At 41.9% G+C, this 26,714-nt stretch overlaps 1 pseudogene; it reads right to left on the bottom strand.

Moving 5' to 3' along the window:
- Positions 1–19,203: 19,203 nt before the first annotated feature.
- Positions 19,204–19,303, bottom strand: LOC130037132 (uncharacterized; annotated as a pseudogene).
- Between the last annotated feature and the right edge of the window lie 7,411 nt (positions 19,304–26,714).

Here is a 26,714-nt window from a genome sequence, read left to right as displayed (position 1 = left end):
CAGGGCATTCCCTTTTGCTTTTTCTTTGTTTTAGGGTGTTGTGGTTTGCAATGAAGGTCAATACTATTACATTTTCAAAGAAGAACATAGGCCCCTATATGTTCAAGACACTACTACTGTCATGCGGTTCTTCCCAGCATGTACCCTGCTCCAAGCCAGCCCTTTGGAAATATGCTGGGAAGGACAACTGGATGTTCCTTTCCTCACACTGACCTGCAAGACTCTTGCTGATTCTCAGCCACATCAACTATTTCATTTGTTGCCTGATATCACCTTCTGTCCTTTATTTTTTTTAAAATATTTGATTTGTTTCTGGAATATAAAGAAAAAAATTAAATGGACGAATAAAACAAAAGCAAAATCAAACCTTTACACTCTGACATCAAAATCGTCCTTATCGGAGGGGATTTAAATGACTGAAATGGGTAGGGGAATGTTGTTAGTTGGTTGTAGACAGTAGCTGGATATTTGACAGTGCATGGAGAATGAATACAGAGTTGCTGAGATGAGGAACCCTGTACTTGAAGTGAATACAGTTTGTAAACTAGTCATCACAATTATATGTCCATATGAAATTTATCTACATATGCTTTGTGCCTTCCTTGCATGTATGTGTTATGCATTCCTTTTTCATGGCCTCAGAAATGTATCTGAGGGCACTCGGAAATTAGTTGAGCCCCAAGTATGGGGAGAGAAGTAGTAAATAACTGGAGGAGGAAGAAATATGAGTTGGAGCTTAAGAGCCGTGTAAGAGGAATATATAGATATGTATGTGTGTGTAAATACACATATATATGTATAAATATATATAAGGGCTGGAGCCATAGCACAGTGGGTAAGACATTTGCCTTGCATGCGGCCAACCTGTGTTCGATTGCTCTGCTCCTCTCAGAGAGCCCGGCAAGCTACTGAGAGTAACCCTCCCTCATGGCAAAGCCTGGCAAGCTACCTGTGAATTATTCGACATGCCAAGAACAGTAACAACAAATCTCACCATAGGGATGTTTCTGGTGCCTGCTCGAGCAAATCAGTGGACAATGGGAGGACAGTGCTACAGTGCTATGGTTAATTCAAACGTTGTTTATGCAAAATTTGAAAGAATCAAATAAATATTCTATAAAACTGATTACACCTATTAAATTAATACAACTTTAAATAGTGTTTAGAAATGAAGTTGAAGAATTTTAAGGCTATAGAAAGATATTGACAATATATCAAGAAACACGTGGATTTTTGAGGAGCAAGAACACGTAGCTGTTGTCCTTTCTTAAGGTTATTTTTTTTGTCTTTAATAGAATATGCTTTCCCTGAGTTTTGTTAATAGCTTCCGTTTTTTAGAAAGCATCATAATAAATTATATTTTTTAAAAAAGTAAAAAAAGTTGTCTTTGTGAGTGGATTCTGTAGGTTTGGAACCTGGGAAGTATTTTCCTATGTAAGTTACATTAAACATGAGAATTATAACAGAAATACCATCTGCAGTACTATTCATAATAGCCAGAAGAAACTATGGTATACCTACACAATTGAATACTACACAGTTGTCAGGAAACTGACATCATGAAATTTGCTTATAAATGGATGTACAGGGAAGAATATCATGCTCAATGAAATCAGTCAGACGGAAAGGGGTATACTGATTGGACTACCCCATTTTTTGGATATAAAAAAACAGAAAATGAGACTAATACCCAAGGATAGCAGAAACACAGGCCAGGAGAATTGGTCAATGGTTGGACGCTTGCCACAAGTGCTGAAGGCGAGAATTTGGAATAAAGAAGGGACCGCTCTGACAATGATAGTTGGAAGTGATTACTCTGGGTGAGAACTGAGTCCTGAAAGTAGGTAAAGGAATAAAGGTGAGAATCTCTCACTCTCTGTATTACAATCCATAATGCCCAAAGGATGAGAGAGAGAGAGAGAGAGAGAGAGAGAGAGAGAGAGAGAGAGAGAGAGAGGTGCCTGCAATAGTGTAGAGTAAGCAGGCTGTCAGGTGGGGTTTGGGGTTGGGAGAGGGAGTGGTGGGAGAGAAACTGGGGACATTAGCAATGGAACAGTATACTAGTGGAGGTTAGGTGTTAAAATATCCTATGATTGAAACTGAACCATGAAAAGGTTTGTAATATGTGTCTCCTGCAGATTCAATACAAAAATATGCTATTTAGTTTCTACCACCATGACTAACATATGAATTTGCTGAAATTTATTTTTATCTCCTTGGCTGGCTCATTACATGGATGTCTGTGTGGTAAAACTTTTTCCATTTTATGCGGACTGAAGAGACAAAAATCATAGGGTTGGGACTTCTGGTGGAAGGAGAGAAGAGCACAAAACACCCTGTTGACCACACCTCAGCAGGGTCACCTAACTTGCGTGATGACAGACCTCCTTCACTGATTACTTCTGTTGTAATGTGGAAAAATGAAAAGACTTTGCAGGCAGTCAAGAGGTTGTCTCCTCCAGTTCTCACTATTTTCTTTTCGATTAGAATTGTTTAAAGATTATTTGAAAAATTTGGAGCTTAAAGATTTGTTCTTATATATTTCCCCTACATGGTGTCAGTGGGCATTGATCCAGGAAGGCCAGCATGAAAAAGTTGAGGTGTATGTCTTAACCACCAATGCCAACACTACTGTAAGTATGGAATCCAAAGTACAATAGTAAAACTTCAAAATGTGTTTGTCAAGGAAATCGGTGGGAATGCAGGGAGAAATGTGTAATCTGTTGGTGGAAGGATGAAGACACTGGTGGTGTGATTAGAATTGGAGTATTGTATGACAAATCTCCATTATAAATGACTTTGAAAATCAAAATTGCCTAAATTTTAAAAAAAAGAGAAGTCAACTTATATCTATATTTCAAGAAAGCTTGTCTTAGCAAATTTTGGCAGGGAGATCATAGTTGGTAGAAAGAGGGAGAAAGAAAGGGAGATTTGACAGTTGGGAAGAGAAGCCTGGATATCATGGAAGAGATGAAAGCTGATCTTAGAAGATTTGGAGCCATCAGAGTTTAGTGAGTTAAATGGTGAGATCATTGCAGTTTAGATACTTAAAGAGTGAGATTGGTTTCAGTCATCAGCACTGTATATATAGAAAGAGTTCAAAGACCTCACAGATATTCAGGCTATAATATCTAACAAGGGAAGCGTTTTTTTCCTGAAGCAATATGTAAGGAAAATATATTGCCAGGAAAATGATAAAAAGTTGGTTCTCTTTTTCACAGATTAATACATTAGAGATGAAAACTTTTATACAAAGGAATCTATCATCTTGTCCTGTTGCTCTGTTTTCTTGTCTTCATTCCGTTCTCCACCATGACCCTACCTAATCAGGGCTCGCCACATTTCTCAGCAGTATCACCACATAGCCTAAGAGCATGTGTTAACTGTCGGTAGCTCACACTCTCATGATTGCCCCCAATCCAAGCCAGAGCCATCCTTCTGAAACCATGGATATTTGCTGAAGGCCCGTTCTTTCTTGAAGTGGCAGTCATGGTTTACCTCTTCATAATCATTGTGTTTACAAATTTAGATGAATGTCACTATACTAGTGACAGGGATTTTCCAAACTATGGTAAGCATAAACATTTCCCTTTCCCCCACGAATTTTGGGCTAGTTATTTTCTATCCACTGCTAATAATTTGTGATAATGAGGAAACAGAACTGAAGTAAAAACAGGGACATTTGTCAATTTAGTGCCATGACTAATCAGTCTTAGTATAAGTATATATTTCTAGAAAAAAAAAAGCAGAAGTAAAGGAGTTGGTTTCTAGCAAAGAATCCCAAACCTCTGCCAAGAAATCCTTTGAAAATAAAAATTCTGACTATGTACTGAACATGATTGGCACTCAATGCCTCTTTTGCAGACCACAACACCCGAAAGGAGAGAGAGAAAAAAAGGGAATGCCCTGCCACAGAGGCAGGGTTGGATGGGGGGTATTGGTGTGGGAGGGATACTGGAATCCATGGTGGTGAAAAATGGGCACTGGCGGAAGAATGGGCGTTTGATCATTGTATAATCGAAACCTAAGCACAAAAATTTGTAAATGTACAACTGTACATCATGGTGTTTCACTAATAAAAATTTTTAAAAAAATAAAGTAAATTTTTTTTTGTCTGTGAGAGATCAGCAGATGGGAACCTGAGTGAAGCAAAAGATTAAATTGGTTGACTTTTATTTTTCCTTGAGTGTATAAATTTGATTTTGGAGTCAATTTATATGAGAGTTCATCAAGACACAGAAATTTTTAGCGCTTCTCTTGTTTAAAAGTATAGTGATAGACCATATCTCTATCTCTCATGATTTTTATTTCTGATAGTTTGACACAAAAGATACGTCAAAATCATAGATAAATGTAAATTATTTAAATACTTTTTTGATTATGTAAAATTACCTTATAGAATTACATTATAGACTTTCATAAATTTTAGGATTGTGCAGAATCAACGTGCATGTATCATATTACACTCACTACTGAAAGGCCTACTCTGTCATTCACCATTGTTCAGTTTTTCCACTTTGATTAAACTTTTCGATCTGGTAACTAAATAGTCTCATAGTTCTAAAGTTTGTTTTTATTGCTTTGAAAAGATCAAAATTATGCAATTTTCAACATTGGATGAAACTAGAGGATATCATGCATGTAAAGTTAGCCTTAAGGAAATGAACAGATACAGAGAGATTTTTCTCATATGTGGGATGTAAAGAAACACAGCAAGGTAGAAACAAAGGTTCAAGAGCAATGTAAGGGGAGAACTGATCCACACAATTGAGTCAGGGGATTGAGAGTGAGGGATTCTGGGGGATTGGGGGAGAGGGAGGGTTTATTCTTTGAGAGAATGACGAGTGTCATGTTGGAATTATGTGTATTAGAAACCATTACTAATTGAATTATAAATCATAGAATATAAATAATGTTTTAGACGTTTGTCTGTCTCATTTTATTCTATTAATTTGTTTTCTCTATATGTCACGTATGCCTGAATTTGTAGGATGCCTATCTTTCTCTGCCTGGTTTTTGTCACTAAACATAATTTCCACATGTTATCCATTTTATATACAAATAATAAGAAGATTTCACTTCATACAACTGAGTAGTATTCCATTGCTTTACCACCTTTCATTTTCAAAATTTGTGGTTTAAAAGATACAAATACTGGTTTTAACAATGCTCTGGTGTTTTAAAATTTTTAGTTTAGTGAAGCTAAATAGATTTTACTGAAAAACACTCAGAAACTTGTGAAACAGGTGTGGGGTGGAATGAAATATTTGTTCATGCGCGAACTGTCATTTAACAAAGCAAGCAAAGAGAGACATAGAGAAAGAGAGCACGGTATTTCTTCTAATGAGAACAAAAGCTTGAGGACCAAGCCTACTCTGGTAGTTTAGGAATAAGAACTTGGAGTGGTATGAACTTAACTTGTGCACTTTAGGGGAGAACTTGAGTGAAACTATTAGAAGTACTTTCAGGAGCATGATAAACTGGAGACTGCACTTTGAGTGAGGTGGGTAGAGAGTTCTTTGGGGAGATCCGAACTATGGAGAACAGTAATATTATAACATTAATGATAGTATCTTACCGTGGGATTCCAAAAAAATCTGTAACAGAGGCGTCAGAAATGATAACATCCTTAGGTATTTGGATTTCCTGTGGAAACAACATGAAAGCTGAGTTTTTGCTCTGGATGCCTCCACCTGAAACAAGGTCAAGAAATCATGTATGAAAAATTCCAAGTTACATGGATCAAGGGTTCTGATCCCAGTGGAAGGCTAACTTTCGGGTGGACAATTTCTACTGATGGCCTGATGTAGATTCTGATCCTGGGATACGTAACAGAAAGGAGGTAGTGACAGGTATCCTCAGAAGTGAAGCCTCTGAGACAGAATTCATTCATGACAACTTATGGGTTATCAAAGTTAGCTCATGGCTGCTACCATTATAACATGCCATTCAATGGTTCTGTGGTTTCAATTTACTGTATCAATGTAAAGATGAAGTTTCTATATGGAAGGTAAAAATCTGAGGCCCTCAGGATGATGAATTATGGGGAGGGGGGGGAGCTGGAGTGATAGTACAGCAGGTAGGGCATTTGCCTTGCACACGGCATACCCAGGTTAGATTCCCAGCATCCTGTATGGTCCCCCCAAGCACCGTGAGGAGTAATTCCTTAGTGCAGAGCCAGGAATAACCACTGTGCATCGCCACGTGTGACCCAAAAAAGCAAGAAAATGATGATCTGGGATTGATCCTTAGCATTGCAAACAGCATTATTTTTTAATTTTTATTTTCTTTCTTTCTTTCTTTCTTTCTTTCTTTCTTTCTTGCTTGCTTGCTTGCTTGCTTGCTTGCTTTTTTGTTTCCCTTAGCTTTAATGTCATGAAGGGATCTTCCCACATTTTTCTCCATATATCTTAAGAATTCAGGTATGATAGTGAGGTCTTTAATACATTTGATCTGACTTTGCGCCTGGCAATATAAAGAGGTCTGAGTTCATTTTCTTTGAATGTTGCTGTCCAGTTTTCCCAGCACCAGTTGCTGTAGAGAGTTCCTAGCTCAACTTCTTATTTCTTGAGCATTTATGAAAGATTAGGTAATAATAATCTGAGGGCCAGCTTCAAGATATTAGACTATATTCCATTGATCTGAGGCCTGTCTTTATCTGAATATCATGGTATTTGGATGACTACAACTTTGTAGTAAGGATTGAAGTTGGGGAAGGTGTTCCCTTCTTCTTTTTACCAAAGATTGCTTTAGCTCTTCATGGGAGTTTATGGTTCAGTATGAGTTTCAAGAGTGTTTAATCTATTTATTTGAAAAATGTTATGTGTATCCTTATAGAAAGTGCATTAAATCTTTATAGAGCTTTGGTGTGTGTTGCCATTTTGACAGTGTTAAACCTCTCAATCCATGAGCATGGGATGTGATTCCATTTCCTCATATACTCTCTTATTTGTGAAGTAGTGTTTTGTAGGTTTTTTTTTCCCTTTATTTTATTTTATTTTTTAAAGTTGTAGATTTACAATTTTTTGTGGTTTGGTTTCAATTATACAATGATCAGATACCCATCCCTCCACCAGTGCCCATTTTCCACCACCATGGATAATATCCCTCCCACCCCCATCCCCCCATCCCCCCTGTCTCTGTGGCAGGGCACTCCCCTGTGTTCTCTCTCTCCTTTTGGGTGTTGTGGTCTGCAAAAGAGGCATTGAGTGGCAAACATGTTCAGTCCATACTCTACTTTCGACATGCATCTCCCCTCCTGGGAGGATCCTCCAAACATACTTTATTTGGTGCTCCCTTCTCTATCTGAACTGCCCTTTCCTCTAGGATACCTGGCTGGCCTCTAAGTTATGGAGTAATCCTCCTGGTGCTGATCTCAGCTATTCTTGGGTATTAATCTCATACTTGTTACTTTATATCCCCCAGATGAATGCAATCTTTCTATGTCTATCCCTCTCTTTCTGACTCATTTCGCTTAGCATGATACTTTCCATATTGTACCACTTGTATGTAAAGTTCATGACTTCATCTTTTCTAAGAGCTACATAGTACTCCATTGTGTAGATGTACCAAAGTTTCTTTAACCAGTCATCTGTTCTTGGGCATTCAGGTTTCTTCCAGTTTCTGGCTATTGTAAAGAGTGCTGCAATGAACAAACAAGTGCAGATGTCACTTCGACTATACATTTTTGCCTCTCTGGGATATATTCCCAGGAGTGGTATCGCTGGGTCAAATGGGAGCTCAATTTCTAATTTTTTGAGAATCGTCCATACTGTTTTCCAGAAGGGCTGAACCAGTGGACATTCCCACCAACAGTGAGGGAGTGTCCCTTTCTCGCCACATCCACGCCAGCATCGTTTGCTTTTGTTCTTTTGAATGTGGGCCAGTCTCTGAGGTGTGAGATGGTATCTCATTGTGGTTTTGATCTGCATCTCCCTGATGATTAATGATGTAGAGCATTTTCTCATGTGCTTTTTTGCCATTCGGATTTCTTCTTTGAGAAAGTTTCTGTTCATTTCATTGCCCCATTTTTGGATGGGGTTGGATGTTTTCTTCTTGTGGAGTTTAACCAGTATTCTGTATATCCTGGATATCAACCCCTTGTCAGATGTGTATTCGGTGAATATCCTTTCCCATTCTGTAGACTGTCTTTGTATTTTGGTCACTGTTTCTTTGGAGGTGCAGAAGCTTCTTAGTTTAAGATAGTCCCATTTATCTATCTATGTTTTCACTTGCTCAGCCAGTGGCGTGGCATCTTTGAAGATACCATTAGCTTCAATGTCATGGAGGGTTTTGCCAAATTTATCTTCAATGTACCTTATGGTTTCTGGTCTGATGTTGAGGTCTTTAATCCATTTTGATCTTACTTTTGTACATGGTGTTAGGCAGAGTTCTGAGCCTATTTTTTTGCATGTAGCCGTCCAGTGATGCCAACACAATTTATTAAAGAGGCTTTCCTTACTCCACTTCACATTACTTGCACCTTTATCAAAGATTAGATGAGCATATGATTGAGGAGAGATGTCATTGTATTCAACCCTGTTCCATTGGTCTGCAGTTCTGCCTTTGTTCCAGTACCATGCTGTTTTAATTATTACTGCTTTGTAGTACAGTTTGAAGTTCGGGAGGTTGATTCCTCCCATTTTCTTTTTCCCAAGAATTGCTTTAGCTATTCGTGGGGGCTTATTGTTCCATATAAATTTCAAGAGTGTTTGCTCCATTTCTTTGAAGAATGTCATGGGTATCCTTATAGGGATTGCATTGAATTTATACAATGCTTTCGGTAGTATTGCCATTTTGACAATGTTAAGTCTCCCGACCCATGAGCAGGGGATATCTTTCCATTTCCTCATGTCCTCTTTTATTTCCTGAAGTAGCGTTTTGTAGTTTTCTTTGTACAGGTCCTTTACTTCCTTAGTTAAGCTGATTCCTAGGTACTTGATTTTCTGGGGCACAATTGTGAATGGGATTGTTTTTTTCATGTTGCTTTCTTCTCTCTCACTGTTTGCGTATAGGAAAGCCATGGACTTTTGGGTATTGATTTTATAACCTGCAACTTTACTATACGAGTCTATTGTTTCTAGGAGTTTTTTGGTGGAAGTTATTGGGTTCTCTAAGTAGAGTATCATATCATCTGCGAATAGTGAGAGCTTGATTTCTTCCTTTCCTACCTGAATGCCCTTAATATCTTTTTCCTGCCTAATCGCTATTGCAAGTACTTCCAGTACTATATTGAACAGCAGTGGAGAGAGTGGGCATCCCTGTCTCGTCCCTGATCTTAGAGGGAAGGCTCTCAGTTTTTCCCCATTGAGGATGATGCTTGCTGTAGGCTTGTGGTAGATGACTTTAATTATGTTGAGGAAGGTCCCCTCTATACCCATTTTGGCTAGGGTTTTCATCATAAAGGGGTGCTGGATCTTATCAAATGCTTTCTCTGCATCTATTGATATGATCATATGCTTTTTATCTTTTCTTTTGTTGATATGGTGGATTATGTTGATTGATTTCCGAATGTTAAAACATCCTTGCATCCCTGGGATGAATCCTACTTGGTCATGGTGTATGATCTTTTTGATGAGTAGTTGGATTCTATTTGCTAGTAGTTTGTTGAGGATCTTTGCATCTGTGTTCATCAGGGATATTGGCCTGTAATTCTCTTTCTTTGTGGTATCTCTGTCTGCTTTTGGTATCAGTGTGATATTTGCTTCGTAGAAACTGTTCGGAAGTGTTTTTGATATTTCAATTTCGTGGAAAAGCTTAAAGAGCATCGGGAGTAAGTCCTCTTTAAAGATTTGGAAGAATTCACTAGTGAATCCATCCGGGCCAGGACTTTTGTGCTTGGGGAGACTTTTTATTACCATTTCAATTTCCTTTATGGTGATAGATCTGTTCAGGTATTCCAGGTCTTCTTGATTCAGCCTTGGGAGTCTGTAGGAGTCTAGGAATTTATCCATTTCCTCGAGGTTTTGATGTTCCGTGGCATAAAGCTTCTCAAAGTACTCCCTGAGGATCCTCTGAATTTCTGTGGTTTATGTTGTAATGACCCCCTTTTCATTTCTGATTCGGTTTATTAGGGTTTTCTCTCTCCCTTTCTATGTGAGTTTTGCTAGAGGCTTATCGATCTTGTTAATTTTCTTGAAGAACCAGCTTTTGGTTTCATTGATCTTTCGGATTGTTTTTTGGGTTTCCATCTCGTTAATCTCTGCTCTGAGTTTTATTATTTCCTTTCTCCTGTTCGGGTTGTGCTCCTTTTTTTGGTCCTTCTCCAAGCTCTTAAGCTGTGAGGTTAGGTTACTTTTGTGTGCTCGCTCCTCCTTCCTGAGGAATGCTTGTAGAGCTATAAACTTTCCTCTTAACACAGCCTTTGCTGTGTCCCATAAGTTTTGGTAACTCGTGTTCTCATTTTCATTCTTTTCTAGGAATCTTTTGATTTCCTCTTTGATTTCCTGTCTAATCCACTCGTTGTTCAATAGTGCGCTGTTTAATTTCCAGGTGTTTGATTTAGTTTTCTGTTTTTGTGTGTGATTTACTTCTAATTTCAGCGCATTATGGTCTGAGAAGATTGTTGTTACAATCTCTACCTTCTTAATTTTATGGAGGCATGTTTTGTGGCTCAGCATGTGGTCTATCTTGGAGAATGTTCCATGTACGCTTGAGAAGAATGTGTATTCAGCTTTTCATGGATGAAGTGTCCTGTATACATCTACTAAGTCCCTTTCTTCCATCGTTTCCCTCAAATGAAGTATGTCCTTGCTAAGCTTGAGTCTGGTTGATCTATCAAGAGGTGACAAAGCAGTGTTGAAGTCTCCCACTAGTATTGTGTTGCTATTGATGTCTTTTTCCAAATCTATGAGTAGTTGTTTTAAGTACTTTGCTGGTCTCTCATTAGGTGCATATACATTTATTATTGTAAGTTCTTCCTGTTGTACAGATCCTCTGATCAATAAGAAATGGCCTTCACTGTCTCTTATGACCTTCGTCACTCTGAAATCGATGTGGTCTGATATAAGGATGGCTACCCGAGCTTTTTCATGGGAGCTGTTTGCCTGTAGGATTGTTTTCCAGCCTTTGACTCTGAGTCTGTGTTTGCTTTGACTATTGAGATGCGTTTCTTGCAGGCAGCAGAATGTTGGGTTCAATTTTCTAATCCATCCTGCCACTCTATGTCTTTTAATTGGTGCGTTTAGCCCATTGACATTGAGAGAGATTATTGTTATGGGATTTTGTCCCATTGTTCTGTTAAAGTTTGGTGTATTTGAGAGGCCTTTCTTGCCTTAAAGTAGCCCATTTAGTTGTTCTTGTAACCATGGTTTTGAGTCTATGAAGTTCCTGAGCTGTTGTTTGTCTGTGAAACTGTGTGTTGTTCCTTCTATTATGAATGAGAGTCTTGCTGGGAAAAGTATTTTTGGGGAGGCATTTATTTCATTGAGTTTTTTTACTATGTCCCACCACTGTTTTCGGGCCATGAGGGTTTCATCAGAAAAATCAGCTGTGAATTTTAAGGATGCTCCTTTGTAAGAGATTTCTTTCTTCGATCTTGCTGCTTTCAGAATTTTGTCTCTGTCTAAGGTTTTGGTCATTTTGATCAGAATGTGTCTTGGGGTATTTTTATTCGGATTTCTTCTAGCTGGTACCCTTCGGGCCTCCTGAATGTGGTCACAAGTTTTCTTCAGCTCTGGAAATGTTGTAGCAATGATTTCTTTGACAGTTTCTTCTTCATCGAGGTTTTCTTCCTTTCCCTCTGGGACTCCAATAATTCTTATGTTACCCCTCTTGGCTTCATCCCAATCTTCTCTTGCCATCTGTTCCCGAATTGTGAGTCTCTTTTCCATTTTCTGCTCTTTTCTGGAGAGTTTCTGAACTTCATCTTCGAGCTCACTGATTCTGTTCTCAGCCGCTCTTACTCTGCTGCTGAGGCCTTCTACTGAGCTTTTCAATTCGCCTACGAGATTTTTCAGGTCTGACATTTCTGATTGCATTTTCTTCATTTCTGCCTTTAGATCCTCTTGTCTTCTATTGGTATTGTTTTCCATTGTTTCCTTTAATTCCCTAAGCATCCTAAGTAGCTCACTTCTGAATTCCTTGTCAGAGAGGTTGTCTAACACTACAGTACTGTTGGTGTCATCTGGGCTCGACTCTTCAATATGAAAGTTTGGTGGGCTTTTGCGTTTCTTTACCATTGTGAGAGGTGTGGTTTAGTCCTTCACGTTCACTGTTACTATTCTGCTTGATATGCAGTGTGAGTTAAGATAGGCTTATGAGTTATTGGGTACTGTGTTTCTAGTGGCTGAGCTAAAATAGAGAAGTTTCCATCTAAGAAGTTAGCTTATGGTTCCTATGACATATGCAGTGGGAATATATTTCGCGGCCGCATAAGCGGCCGCGGCTCCTGAAAGAGTCCCTGGCACTGGGCGAGGAGTTGGGAAGGTCTCCTGTTTGGAATTGGAGCCGTTCAGCTTTGTTGCCCAGAGCTGGGCCTCTATGCCCGTCCCACGCAGATCAGGGGTTGAAAACCGGCTGTCTAGGGGCTGTTTCTAGCTGCGCGTGCCCAGAAAGGGACCCAGGCCCTTGGGAGCGGGCTGTACCTGTTGGAATTGGAGCCGTTCAGCTTTGTTGCCCAGAGCTGGGCCTCTGTGCCCGTCCCACGCAGATCAGGGGTTGAAAACCAGCTGTCTAGGGGCTGTTTCTAGCTGCGCGTGCCCAGAAAGGGACCCAGGCCCTTGGGAGCGGGCTGTACCTGTTGGAATTGGAGCCGTTCAGCTTTGTTGCCCAGAGCTGGGCCTCTGTGCCCGTCCCACGCAGATCAGGGGTTGAAAACCGGCTGTCTAGGGGCTGTTTCTAGCTGCGCGTGCCCAGAAAGGTACCCAGGCCCTTGGGAGAGGGCTGTACCTGTTGGAACTGGAGCCGTTCAGCTTTGTTGCCCAGAGCTGGGCCTCTGTGCCCGTCCCACGCAGATCAGGGGTTGAAAACCGGCTGTCTAGGGGCTGTTTCTAGCTGCGCGTGCCCAGAAAGGGACCCAGGCCCTTGGGAGCGGGCTGTACCTGTTGGAATTGCAGCCTTTCAGCTTTGTTGCCCAGAGCTGGGCCTCTGTGCCCGTCCCACGCAGATCAGGGGTTGAAAACTGGCTGTCTAGGGGCTGTTTCTAGCTGCGCGTGCCCAGAAAGGGACCCAGGTCCTTGGGGGCAGGCTGTACCTGTTGGAATTGGAGCCGTTCAGCTTTGTTGCCCAGAGCTGGGCCTCTGTGCCCGTCCCACGCAGATCAGGGGTTGAAAACCGGCTGTCTAGGGGCTATTTCTAGCTGCGCGTGCCCAGAAAGGGACCCAGGCCCTTGGGAGTGGGCTGTACCTGTTGGAACTGGAGCCGTTCAGCTTTGTTGCCCAGAGCTGGGCCTCTGTGCCCATCCCACGCAGATCAGGGGTTGAAAACCGGCTGTCTAGGGGCTGTTTCTAGCTGCGCGTGCCCAGAAAGGGACCCAGGCCCTTGGGGGCGGGCCTACATGTTGGAATTGCAGCCTTTCAGCTTTGTTGCCCAGAGCTGGGCCTCTGTGCCCGTCCCACGCAGATCAGGGGTTGAAAACCGGCTGTCTAGGGGCTGTTTCTAGCTGAGCGTGCCCAGAAAGGGACCCAGGCCCTTGGGAGCGGGCTGTACCTGTTGGAATTGGAGCCGTTCAGCTTTGTTGCCCAGAGCTGGGCCTCTGTGCCCGTCCCACGCAGATCAGGGGTTGAAAACCAGCTGTCTAGGGGCTGTTTCTAGCTGCGCGTGCCCAGAAAGGGACCCAGGCCCTTGGGAGCGGGCTGTACCTGTTGGAATTGGAGCCGTTCAGCTTTGTTGCCCAGAGCTGGGCCTCTGTGCCCGTCCCACGCAGATCAGGGGTTGAAAACCGGCTGTCTAGGGGCTGTTTCTAGCTGCGCGTGCCCAGAAAGGGACCCAGGCCCTTGGGAGAGGGCTGTACCTGTTGGAACTGGAGCCGTTCAGCTTTGTTGCCCAGAGCTGGGCCTCTGTGCCCGTCCCACGCAGATCAGGGGTTGAAAACCGGCTGTCTAGGGGCTGTTTCTAGCTGCGCATGCCCAGTAAGGGACCCAGGCCCTTGGGGGCGGGCTGTACCTGTTGGAATTGCAGCCTTTCAGCTTTGTTGCCCAGAGCTGGGCCTCTGTGCCCGTCCCACGCAGATCAGGGGTTGAAAACCGGCTGTCTAGGGGCTGTTTCTAGCTGCGCGTGCCCAGAAAGGGACCCAGGTCCTTGGGGGCAGGCTGTACCTGTTGGAATTGGAGCCGTTCAGCTTTGTTGCCCAGAGCTGGGCCTCTGTGCCCGTCCCACGCAGATCAGGGGTTGAAAACCGGCTGTCTAGGGGCTGTTTCTAGCTGCGCGTGCCCAGAAAGGGACCCAGGCCCTTGGGAGCGGGCTGTACCTGTTGGAATTGGAGCCGTTCAGCTTTGTTGCCCAGAGCTGGGCCTCTGTGCCCGTCCCACGCAGATCAGGGGTTGAAAACCGGCTGTCTAGGGGCTGTTTCTAGCTGCGCGTGCCCAGAAAGGGACCCAGGCCCTTGGGAGCGGGCTGTACCTGTTGGAATTGGAGCCTTTCAGCTTTGTTGCCCAGAGCTGGGCCTCTGTGCCCGTTCCACGCAGATCAGGGGTTGAAAACCGGCTGTCTGGGGCTGTTTCTAGCTGTGCGTGCCCAGAAAGGGACCCAGGCCCTTGGGGGCAGGCTGTACCTGTTGGAATTGCAGCCGTTCAGCTTTGTTGCCCAGAGCTGGGCCTCTGTGCCCGTCAGGTTTTTTTTTTTTTTTTTGGTATAGTTCCTTAACCTTTTTAGTTGATTCTATTATACTCTATTTTCTGAGGTATTATTGTGAATGGGATTGTTTTTCTCTATCTCTTTTTTCTCTTTCATTATTAATATATGTGAAAGCCATGTAGTACCAGATATTGATTTTGTAATATGCTACTTTACTAAACAAATCTATTGTTCCCAGGAGCTTTTTTGGAGAATCTTTGGGATTTTCTAATTATAATATCATGTTATTTCCAAATAATAAAAGCTTGAGTTCTTCCTTTTTTATATGGATGCCCTTGATATCTTTTTTTTTTACCAAAATCATATGGCAAGTAGTTCAAGTACTATGAAGAATAGGAGTGTTGAGAGTGGGTAACTTGTTTTGTGCCTGATTGTATTCTGGAATTCTATTTCATTGATTTCTGCTCCAAGCCTTTGGTTTTTCCCCGTTGAGAATAATACTTGCTGTGGGTTTGTGGTAATTTGCTTTGACTAGATTGAGGAAACTACTTTCAACTCCCATTTTGTTGAGAGTTTTTCATCATGAATGGGTGCTGGATCTAATCAAATGCTTTATCTACATCTATTGATATGATCATATGACTTTTATCTTTATTTTATTGAGATGGTGTATTCTGTTGATTGACTAGAGAATGTTAAGCCATCCTTGCATCCCCAAGCTAAACCTACTTGGTCATAGTGTGTGATCTTTTGTTGAGTTTCTAGATTCTCTTTGCTGGTATTTTCTTGAAAATTTTTGTATCTGTATTCACAAAGGAAAAAGGTCTGCAATTTTCTGTTTTTGTGGTGTCTCTGTCGATTTGAGTATTAGGGTGATCTTTGCCTCATAGAAACTATTTGGGAGTATTTATGTTTCTTCAATTTCCTGGAAAATCTTTAAAATGTTGGAAGCAGTTCCTCTTTAAAGGTTTGAAATAGTTCACTATTGAATCCATCTGGGCCCTGGATTCTGTTTGGGGGTATAATTTTGACCACCATTTCAATTTCCTTGGTAGTGATAGGTTCAAGTATTCCAAATCTTCTTGGTTCAGCCTTGGGAGGTAATTGGAATCCAATAATTTATCAATTTATTCAAGATTCTCTCATTTCCTGCTGCAAAGATTCTCAAAATAATCTCTGATGATCCTATGGATTTCTGTACTTTCTATTAGGATACTCCCCTTTGCATTACTGATTCGATTTATTAGAATTCTTTCTCTTTGTTTCTTTGAGAGGCTTCTCATGGTTTATTGATCTTATTTATTTTCTCAAAGAACCAGTTTTTGTTCTTATTGGTCTTCTGGATTGTATTTTGGGATTCTAGCTCATTGATGTCTGGTACAAGTTTTATTATTTCCTTCCTCCAGCCTAGTTTGGACTACTTTTGTTGGTTATTTTCCAAAATCTTTTTTTTTTATTTTTTTATTTATTTTTTTATTTATTTATTGAATCACTGTGGGAAAGGTTACAAAGCTTTCAGGTTTAGGTCTCAGTCATGCAAATATCAAACACATTTCCCTTTACCAATACTTATTTTTTACCATGAAGAACCCCAATAAAACCCCACTCCCCACCCCTCCCCGTCCCTGTGAGGCAGATGAATTCTAGTTAACACTCTATCTGCTTTGATTAGATTCATTGTTTCAATAAAAGATTCACCACTATTATTTAGAGTTTACACCCCCCCCCCAAATCAGACATGCTGAAAAAGCATTGTGAAGTGATTTGCTTTCTACAGCTGGGTTCAAGAATTAAATGTTGGTTTTGGATTTCTGCTATTTTACCTATTGACCCTGGAAGTATTTCTACTGAAAGTCAGATAGTTAAGAAATTGGTTTCTGTGTTCTGGAGTCGTGGCCGTGCTGGAGAGCCGCTCGCGGGGGGCAACCGGTGGCCTCGGTAGGGCGTGAAGGGCGGAGCAAAACGCCCCCCTTCCCATGAGGTTTTAGTCGCCCCCACACTCCCGGCTCATACCTGCTGTCCACAAGGCTCCCATGTGGCCGCCATCTTTCTTTCCAGAGAGGAGAGGGCGAATGGGGCAACACCCTTTCCCCTCCGGCAGACTTGATGGACTGGATCAACGCATAGTCTGTTCACTTTTCTGCTCCAAGCTGCTGGGTTCTGCATTAAGTCCTTGTGCTTCTGGGGCCATGGCCGTGCTGGAGAGCCGCTCGTGGGGGGCGACTGGTGACCTCGGTAGGGCGTGAAGGACGGACCGGAACGCCCCCCGACCCATGAGGTTTTACTCGCCCCCACTCTACCGGCTCATACCTGCTGTCCACAAGGCTCCCATGTGGCCGCCATCTTTCTTTCCAGAGGGAGGAGGGCGGAAGGGAGCAACACCCTTTCCTCTCTGGGCAGAAATGATTGCCTGGATTAACGCATAGTCCTTTCACTTTTCTGCTCCAAGCTGCTGGGTTCTGCATTAGGTCATTGTGCTTCTGGGGCTGTGGCCGTGTTGGAGAGCCGCTCGTGGGGGGCAACTGGTGACCTCGGTAGGGCGTGAAGGACGGACCGGAACGCCCCCCTTCCCATGAGGTTTTAGTCGCCCCCACACCCCCGGCTCATACCTGCTGTCCACAAGGCTCCCATGTGGCTGCCATCTTTCTTTCCAGAGGGAGGAGGGCGGAAGGAAGCAACACCCTTTCCCCTCTGGGCAGAAATGATTGCCTGGATTAACGCATAGTCCTTTCACTTTTCTGCTCCAAGCTGCTGGGTTCTGCATTAAGCCCTTGTGCTTCTGGGACTGTGGCCGTGCTGGGGAGCCGCTCGTGGGGGGCAACTGTTGACCTCGGTAGGGCGTGAAGGACGGACCGGAACGCCCCCCTTCTCGTGAGGTTTTAGTCGCCCCCCCACACCCCCGGCTCATACCTGCTGTCCACAAGGCTCCCATGCGGCCGCCATCCTTCTTTCCAGAGAAGAGAGGGCGAATGGGGCAACACTCTTTCCCCTCTGGGCAGAAATGATGGCCTGGGTTAACTCATCGTCCGTTCACTTTTCTGCTCTAAGCTGCTGGGTTCTGCATTAAGTCCTTGTGTTTCTGGGGCTGTGGCCGTGCTCCAAACTTAACTCTGATTTTCAGGGAGAGAGATTGGGTGGTTTACTTCTCATTGATCACTTTGTATATAGAGAGATGTCCACGCGGCCGCGCGGTTTTGAGAAAAAGTCCTCGTTCCCGCATACTCGAGCTGTGTTTGTAGAGGCTTCTGGTCACCGGGGTTCCATCTGGGGGAGGCGGGATGCGGCACCTAGTCCATCTGGAACTTGCCGGTGGTCTCGGCTCTTTTTGGAACCTGTTTTTTCTTTTTTTTTTTCCTCCGGGATCCCGCACCCTCCATGTGTTCTTTCTCTTATGCTGAACGCTTCAAAGATGGCGCTGGGGGGGCGGGCTGTGGGCGTGACTTCCGGGATCAGAGGTTACCTTGGAGGTGCAGTCCGGCAGATTTGAGGAAAAGTCCTCGTTCCCGCATACTCGAACTGTGTTTGTAGAGGATTCTGGTCACCGGGTTCCATCTGGGGGGGGCGGGATGCGGCACCTACTCCATCTGGAACTTGCCGGTGATCTCGGCTCTTTTTGGAACCTGTTTTTTCTTTTTTTTTTTTTCCTCCGGGATCCCGCACCCTCCATGTGTTCCTTCTCTTATGCTGAACCTATTTTCCAAAACCTTGAGCTCTAATTTATTCAGGTAGGCCCTTTCTTTCTTCCTGATGAAATCTGGCAGAGCTATAATCTTTCCTCTTAACACTGCTTTTGCTGTGTCCCACAAGTTATGGTAGCTCGTGTCCTCATTCTCATTTGTTTATGGAAACTTTTTATTTCCTCTTTGATTTCTTCCCTAAGCCAACGGTTGTTCATTACTTCCCTTAAAGAAAATATTTCCTTGCTGAGCTTCAGTCTGTTTGATCTATCGAGAAGTGACAAAGAAGTGTTGAAATCTACTACTAGTATTGTGTTGCTATCAATGTTTTTCTATAAGATTATTAGAAGTTGTTTTAACGTATTTTGCTGGTCTGTCATTAGGATCATATACATTGAGGAAGGTGAGTTCTTTCTGATGTACATATCCCATGATCATTAAGAAATGACCTTCACTGTCTCTGATAACCTTTAGCCTGAAGTCCATGTGGTCTGATACTAGTATGGCCACTCCAGCTTTGTGGAGGTGATATTTTCTTGAAAACGTGTTTCCCAGCCTTTTACCTTTAGCCCATGGGTGCTTTGATTGTTCAGACATGGTTCTTGCAGGAAGCAGAATGTTGGGTTCAGTTTTCTAATTCATCTTCCTATTCTGTGCCTCTGAATTGGCACATTTAGTCCATTGACATTGAGAGAGATTGTTGTTTTGGGGATTTGTGCTCTCTTTATGTAGAATTTTTGTACTTCTGGGGATTGTCTTACCTTAAAGTAGACCTATTCATTCTTCTTGCAACAAAAATATGGAATGCTTTACAAGTTTGCATGTTATCTCTGTGCAAGGACCATGCTCATCATTGTATCATTTAAATTTTAGTATATGTGTTATCAAACCTCGTAGGAGTTAATTTTTCCATATTTTTCGCTTCTTATTACTTTGAGTGTTGTCCTTCCTCACTCCTATGGCAGACAATGATTCCTAATCAAGGAATGTATTTCAAAGCAGCATGAATAAATAGATTTAGAACTTTAATGTCCCAGAAATAAAAATATGGTTTTTACTATATTATCGTTTACCATACCCTAGGCATCAGTTTTACAAAATAATTCTTTTGGAAGATGGTATATGAGTTTGTTTAATGTTGTTCCCTGAATCCTTCATTAAGAACATTAAAATAGAGCCTTTTGCTGTTCTCACCTCAGTCCTGTGTACATCTCCAGGAAAAGGTGGATGGTGTTGTCTGCACTTTGACCACCTTGAATGTATGTAGGATTTTTCTCCTGAAGGATGAGGTGAGGATTATATTGATGATTTCATTCCACCTTATTACAAGTTCAACTTGAACGGAAGGTGAGACTCATGAGGCTCCTATAAAGGACAGAACAAAGGGTCTCAGTGAAGTTTAATGGCCAACTCACATTAACAACATAGATGACTCAAAGTAACCTGTGTGCATCTTTGTGTATAGTGAGTTTCATATCTACTGATAGTGATTCTCAGTCATGACACATGGGCAAAACAGACCTGTAATTAAAAATCTAGTTCTCTGAGCAGAGTGGGGTCTCTGAGGTGATTGAACAAGTGTGTAGTAATTTATTACTAAGCACATAAGTATTTTGAATGATGTGTACTTTTCGATCTAAAATTAATTCCAAATATGTCTAAAATGACAGTGTCCTGACCTCGCACATGGCTTTCCTCACCGAGGCCCCTTGGAGGTGCCGGGGTGAATTTCCCTCACCGACCTGATTAGAGCCCCGGTAGCTGAAGACCTCTGCAACAAGCCATAGGTACGCTTAAGACCACCCTTCCCAAGCTTGAAGGAGCCTCATGCATGAAGGAACTGAAAGAGGAACCCAGATGTGCGGGACTGGGGGATGAGAACTCCATGGCTGCTCAGATCAAGACTGTGCCCCCTCCTTCCAGATCCCCCATCTTCTAATAATTAAGTGCTACAACCACGAACTGCCCCTGGATCCATGTAATGCCATCAATGGCCAACATCCAGAGACTGGATCTTATTTAGAAGACAGCAACTCTGATTGTCCAGTTCTCACTCTCAGAGAACCTGGTAGGCTTCTGCGAGTATCTTGCCCGCATGGCGGAGTCTTTGTTTCTGGTCACTGTTTCTTTTGAGGTACAGAAGCTGCTTAATTTAAGATAGTCCCCTTTGTTTTTCTCTGTTTCCAGTTGCTTGGCAAGTGGGGTGTTATATTTGAAGATACCTTTAGTTTCAATGTCGTGGAGGGATTTGCCGACCTTGTCATCAATGAACCTGAGGGATTCTGGTGTGATGTTGAGGCCTTTGACCCATTTTTATCTGACTTTTGTGCATGGTGTTAGGTAGAGGTCTGAGCCATTTTTTTTGCATGTAGCTTTCCAGTTTTTTCTGCAACGTTTGTTCAGGAGGACTCTCTTGATCCACTTCACATTTCTTGCTCCCTTATCAAAGATTAGATGATTATATATTTGAGGGTGTGTGTCAGTATATTCAATCCTTTTCCATTGTTCTGCAGCTCTGCCTTTGTTTCAGTCCCATGCTGTTCTCATTATTATCGTTTGTAGTAGAGTTTGCGGTTGGGGAAGGTGATGCCTCCATTGTCTTTTCCCCAAGAATTGCTTTAGCTACTCGTGTGCGTTTGTTGTTCCACGTGACTTTCAGGAGTGCTTGATCAATTTCTTTGAAGAATGTCATGGGTATCTTTACAGGGATCAAGTTGAATTTTTACAATGCTTCGTGGAGAATTGCCATTTTGACAATGTTAAATCTCCCATTCCATATGCAGTATATATGTTTCCATTTCCTCGTGTCTTTTTTAATTTCCTGATGTATAGGTCCTTTACCTCTTTAGTTAAGCTGATTCCAAGGTTCTTGATTTTCTGCGGCACGATTGTGAATGGGATTGCTTTTTCATGTCACTTTCTTCTCTCTCATTACTTGCATATAAAAAAGCCATAGACTTTTGGGTATTGAGTTTATAGCCTGCAATTTTACTATAAATGTCTATTGTCTCTGGGAATTTTTCGTAGAGATTTTAGTATTCTCTGAATATAGTATGATATCTTCTGTGAATAGTGAGAGATGATTTCTAACTTTCAAACATGAAAAACCCTTAATATCTTTTTCTTATCTATTTTCTCTTCCAAGTACTTCCAGTACTACATTGAACAGAAGTGCCAAAATGAATTTTTACTTAGCACATTCTGTCTGTAAATTTCTATGCTAAGAACTGTGGAATAAACAGTGATATCTTAGTAATTTACAAGTAAATTATGAAGACAGATAATTTAAAAGAATTTCGTTGTATAAATTTCCAAAATGTGTAGTTTTTATTAAATATATTAAGAATAAATCGTAGGTCTTGATTATACCATGAAGATTATTTTCCTGTTAGAAGTTACCCTTCTAAAATGCAAGAAAGAGACACATTTTGAAAATGTTGATTATTCGTTCATTAATTCAAAGAATATTTGTTAGTCTGGTGGTGCAGTGCCTGCAGGAAGTCAACCTGTACCCTCAGGTGAGTACATCAACAGTCTGATGGTGTCTTCATGCTTCCTGATAACCTCAAATGGCCACTGTGCCTCTGGCTGGCTTCCAACAACTCAGGACTACGTTTCCCGAGAAATTAAACTCCCAAAAGATATGTGGGAGCCATGTTCACAAACCACCCCTGGCTCAGCTATACAAGCTAATGCATTGGTATTGTTTCAGAGACCCATAGACAAATCTGGAACATATCAACAGCCACTGTTAACCTTGGACCTGCAAAAGGCTGAACACACTAGGGTAAATCGGAGGGAGGCAGGTTAGTTTGGTGCCCACCCAACCAGAACCCAGGGCAGCCACTTGCTCCCACAATCCAAAATTGCCACCATGCTCTCCTCTGGTTTCCATCGTCTCAGGATGGCTCTCACTGAAATATAAAAGCAGAAAATTCGGATATGCGCGTTTTGTGACTGAAATCTCCAGGCTTTCTCTGGGCAGAATGGGAATCCCACCACCACTGCCCTGTACTTATGGAAGCCTCAGCATTCATTTCCATACCTCAAAGATACTCCAGGCTTACCTTCCTGATAAAAATGCTAAATTCCTTGAACAAACATGATGACCTCTTAGTACCTGTACGAGACCCTTAATGCACAAAATAAAAAGGAGACAGAGAGAAAGAATTAAAGAGCCTGCCATAGAGACACACTGGGGGTGGGTGTAGGGTGTTGGGGGATGGTTTTAGGGTACCAGGAATATTGGTTTTGGGAAAGGTACACTAGAAAAGGGACGGATGTTGGATCGTTGTATGACTGGAAGCAAATTATGAATAGATTTGCAATGGTCTATCTCACAGATATTGGATAAAATATTAAAAATATATATCCTTCATTTGTACCTCAGAATACTGATGGAACTTTAAAACCCAGCATATGTATTTTTGTGTTCTCTGTAGGAAAAAAAAATGTTTCTCACCTGTGTGCCAATAGCTTGTAGAAATCTAAACCCAAAGATATATCAATGACTGTGTTTGGCATGAATACTGTAATTGCAGCTATGTTATGTTTTAGAATCAGTTCATGCACAAGACCTCAAGAGGAGCAGTGGCAACGTGCACCAATGTTGAATGGATAATGTTTCAGGAGCTTACAAGGGAGATGGGAAGATTTGGCATGAGTAAAGGGAAGAAACAGAAGAGTGAAGTACTAATAAGTATCATGAGAAAAATGCAAGGGAGGACATTTCCTGGCAAGTGTCACACTCTGTTGAGCTTCTGGTGAGGATAAGTATTAGAAAGTATCTTTCACATTTAGTAGTAAAAAGGTAAATTTGATGGTTGTATTTAAAATTTACTTTAACGATTAGAATTACCAAGAGATACAAAGTTACAAAGTTGCTCATAATTGAGTTTCAGTCATCTAATGTTCTAGAACCTTTCCAGTATATTGGGACATTTTTGAAGGAATATCCCTGGTGCGAAGACTAGGGCATCTGAATCTTAACACATTTCACCAAATATATGATCTGTACTCACATGATTTACACTGTCTCCCCTACTCTTTGATTTATGTTTTCATGCAATATTTCCTTGTGAACCTCACCTCAAGTGAGGCTCCCTATTTAAGACAAGTACATGTTTCTGGGGCACTACATATTTTTTGGTTGCTGGGAGAGTCTGTAAAGCAATGCTCAGGAGGTGTGGGGGCCCCACAGACAATTTTCAGAAAACGTGGCTATGGTGCTTGGGGTCCTCTGAGGCTATACAGCCTTTGATACTCTGGCAATCAGGTGGTGCTGGGAGTCAAATTGAGTGAATGTGAGACAAGTTCCATAAGCACTACACTATCTCCTGCGGCCCTGGGTATTAGATTTATGTCAGCATTCTGAGGTCCTCCCTTTTGTCAGAAAGCAGGGACTTGTGCAGGAGAAAGTGGAAGAGACTTTAGGGTTTAGCTAGGTTGACTGAGTACTTGGTGATACCATTAAGATTGGAACATAAAGTAAAAATAAAACAAGAGCCCCGTGCCTTTTCCCGCTGAACTCGACACCCTCCACAGGAGTACACCTGCGGGGAAAACCTGCAGCAGCTCCTTTGGACTATCCATCACCTTATCAGACCCTCCCCTCCAGGTGCGTAGAGGGAGCACCAGCCGGTTCACCACTCCTCCACTCCTCACCCCCAGCCCCCCGCCTTTTCCTGCAGAACTGGACACCCTCCAGCAGGGGAAACCTGAGGCAGCTCCATGGGATTTTCCATTGCTCTTCCTACATTCCAGGATCCTGGGTGGGAGTGACCCTGGGATCAGAAAAGAGAGCCAAGAAAATACAAGAAGAAAAGAGAACAGAATTTTAAAAAGCTACAAAAAGAAGATTCACAAATAAAGGATTCAGTGGATGAAATTAGAAAGTTAGTAAGTGCCCTGAGCAATAGGATAAGTGCAGCTAACGAGAGGATCAGCGAGCTTGAAGATGAGCAACAGAAATCCCACTGGGAAGAACAAGCAATAGGAAAAGACCTCAAAATGGCTCTAAGTAGAATCAGAGACATAGTGGATGACGCCAAGAGGAACAACATTACAATCATTGGTTTACCAGAAGGACAGGGAAACAACCCCAATGAAAAAGCTAGAGTAAAAGAAACCATTGCTGAAAAGTTCCCAGAGTTAAGGAAAGCAGACATCCAGATCCAAGAAGCCAGAAGGGTACCAGCTAAAGAGACCCCAGAAAAAACACTCCAAGCATATCATAGTCAGAACGATGGATGCTGTGGACAGAGACACAATATTACAAGCAGCAAGGTCAAAAAGGAAATTACATACAAAGGAGCACCCCTTAGATTCACAGCAGACCTATCAGTGGAAACCCTCAAAACCGAAGGCAATGGTTGTATATAGTGAAAAAATTCAAAGAAATGAACGCCTCACCGAGAATACTCTATCCAGCTAAACTCTCACTCAAATTCGATGGAACGATACACCACTTTTTAGATAAACACAAACTCAGGAACTTCATACACTCAAAACCAAATCTAAAAGAAGAACTAAAGGGGCTCCTGTAAGAAAAGAAGGAAAACACGTGTAAACACAATCAACTCCTACAGGAAGATGGCAGAAAACCCCATGACAATACTCTCCCTTAATGTCAATGGTCTAAATGCACCAACCAAGAGACACAGAGTGGAAAAAATGGATCCAGAAACTGAAACCAGCATTCTTCTATCTACAAGAAACTCATCTGAACAATCAGAGCAAACACAGGCTCAAAGTGAAAGGATGGAAAACAATCCTGCAAGCAAACAGCTCCATCACAAAAGCTAGGATGGCCACACTAGTATCCGACAACATTAATGTCAGGCTGAAAAAGATTAGAAGGGACAGCCAAGGCCACTTTCTCTTCATCAAGTGATACATACACAGGAAGAAATCATAATCTTATATGTATAAGTACCTAATGAAGGAACAGCTAGATACTTAAAACAACTGCTAACAGATTTTAAAGAGGAGAGTGCTAGCAACACAATAGTAGATGGAGACTTCAACATCGCCTTATCACCTCTGGATAGATCAACAAGAACAAAACTCAGCAAGGAAACATTGGCTTTGAATGAAGAAATAGAAGAGAAAGGACTTATAGACCTATACAGGGCTTTACACGCCCCAAAGAAAGAATACACATTCTTCTCCAGTGCTCCTGGAACAATTTCCAAAATCGGCTATGTGCTAGGCCACAAAACATACCTCAATAGAATCAGGAAGATAGAAAGAGTACCAACAATCTTTTCAGACCATGATGCACTGAGGATAGATGTGAATCACACACAGACACGGACAACCAAATCGAACACCTGGAAAATAACCAAGTCACTGCTGAACAATGTGTGGGTCAAGAAGGACGTCAAGGAAGAAATCAAAAGATACCTGGAAACAAATGAGAACGAAGACACGAACTACCAGAGCTTATGGGATGCAGCTAAAGCCCTATTAAGGGGAAAATTCATAGCTCTGCAAGCATATCTATGGATGGAAGAAAAGATGCATATAAGCAACTTATTTCACAGCTAAAGATCTTATAAAAGGATCAAGAAAAGGAGCCTAAATCGGGCAGAAGGACAGAGATCATAAAACTTAGAGCAGAAATCAACGACATGGAAACCTAAGAAACAATCCAAAAGATCAATGAAACCAAGAGCTGGTTCTTTTAGAAAATAAACAAGATAGATAAACCACTAGCAACACTCACAAAGAAACAGAGAGAGAGAGAAAACTAATAAACCGAATCAGAAATAAAAATGGAGATATCACAATGGAAACCAAAGAAATTCAAAAGATCATCAGAGACTACTTTGAAAGTCTGTATGCCAAGAAAAAAGAGAAGTTAGAAGAAATGGATAAATTCCTGGATTCCTATAATCTCCCAAAAATGAGTCAAGAGGATATAAAATACCTGAATAGACCTAGTCATAAAAATGAAATTGAAACTGTAATCAAAATTCTTCCCAAAAACAAAAGCCCAGGTCCAGACGGATTCACTACCGAATTTTTCCAAACATTTAAAGAGGATCTACTGCCCGTCCTCCTCAAACTTTTCCAGGAAATTGAAAAAACAGAAACTCTCCCAAACAGTTTCTATGAATCCCATATCTCTCTAATACCAAATGGAAACTAAGACACCACGAGAGAAGAAAACTACAGGCCGATATCACTGATGAACACGGATGAGAAAATTCTGAACAAAACACTAGCAAGGAGAACTCAGCAGCTCATCAAAAAGATCTTACACCATGACCAAGTGGGATTCATCCCGGGGATGCAAGGATG

The sequence above is a fragment of the Sorex fumeus genome, unplaced genomic scaffold (assembly GCF_029834395.1).
Source record: "Sorex fumeus unplaced genomic scaffold, SorFum_2.1 ptg000070l, whole genome shotgun sequence".
Taxonomy (NCBI): Eukaryota; Metazoa; Chordata; class Mammalia; order Eulipotyphla; family Soricidae; genus Sorex; species Sorex fumeus.
This window is presented reverse-complemented; position numbering and strand designations above follow the sequence as displayed.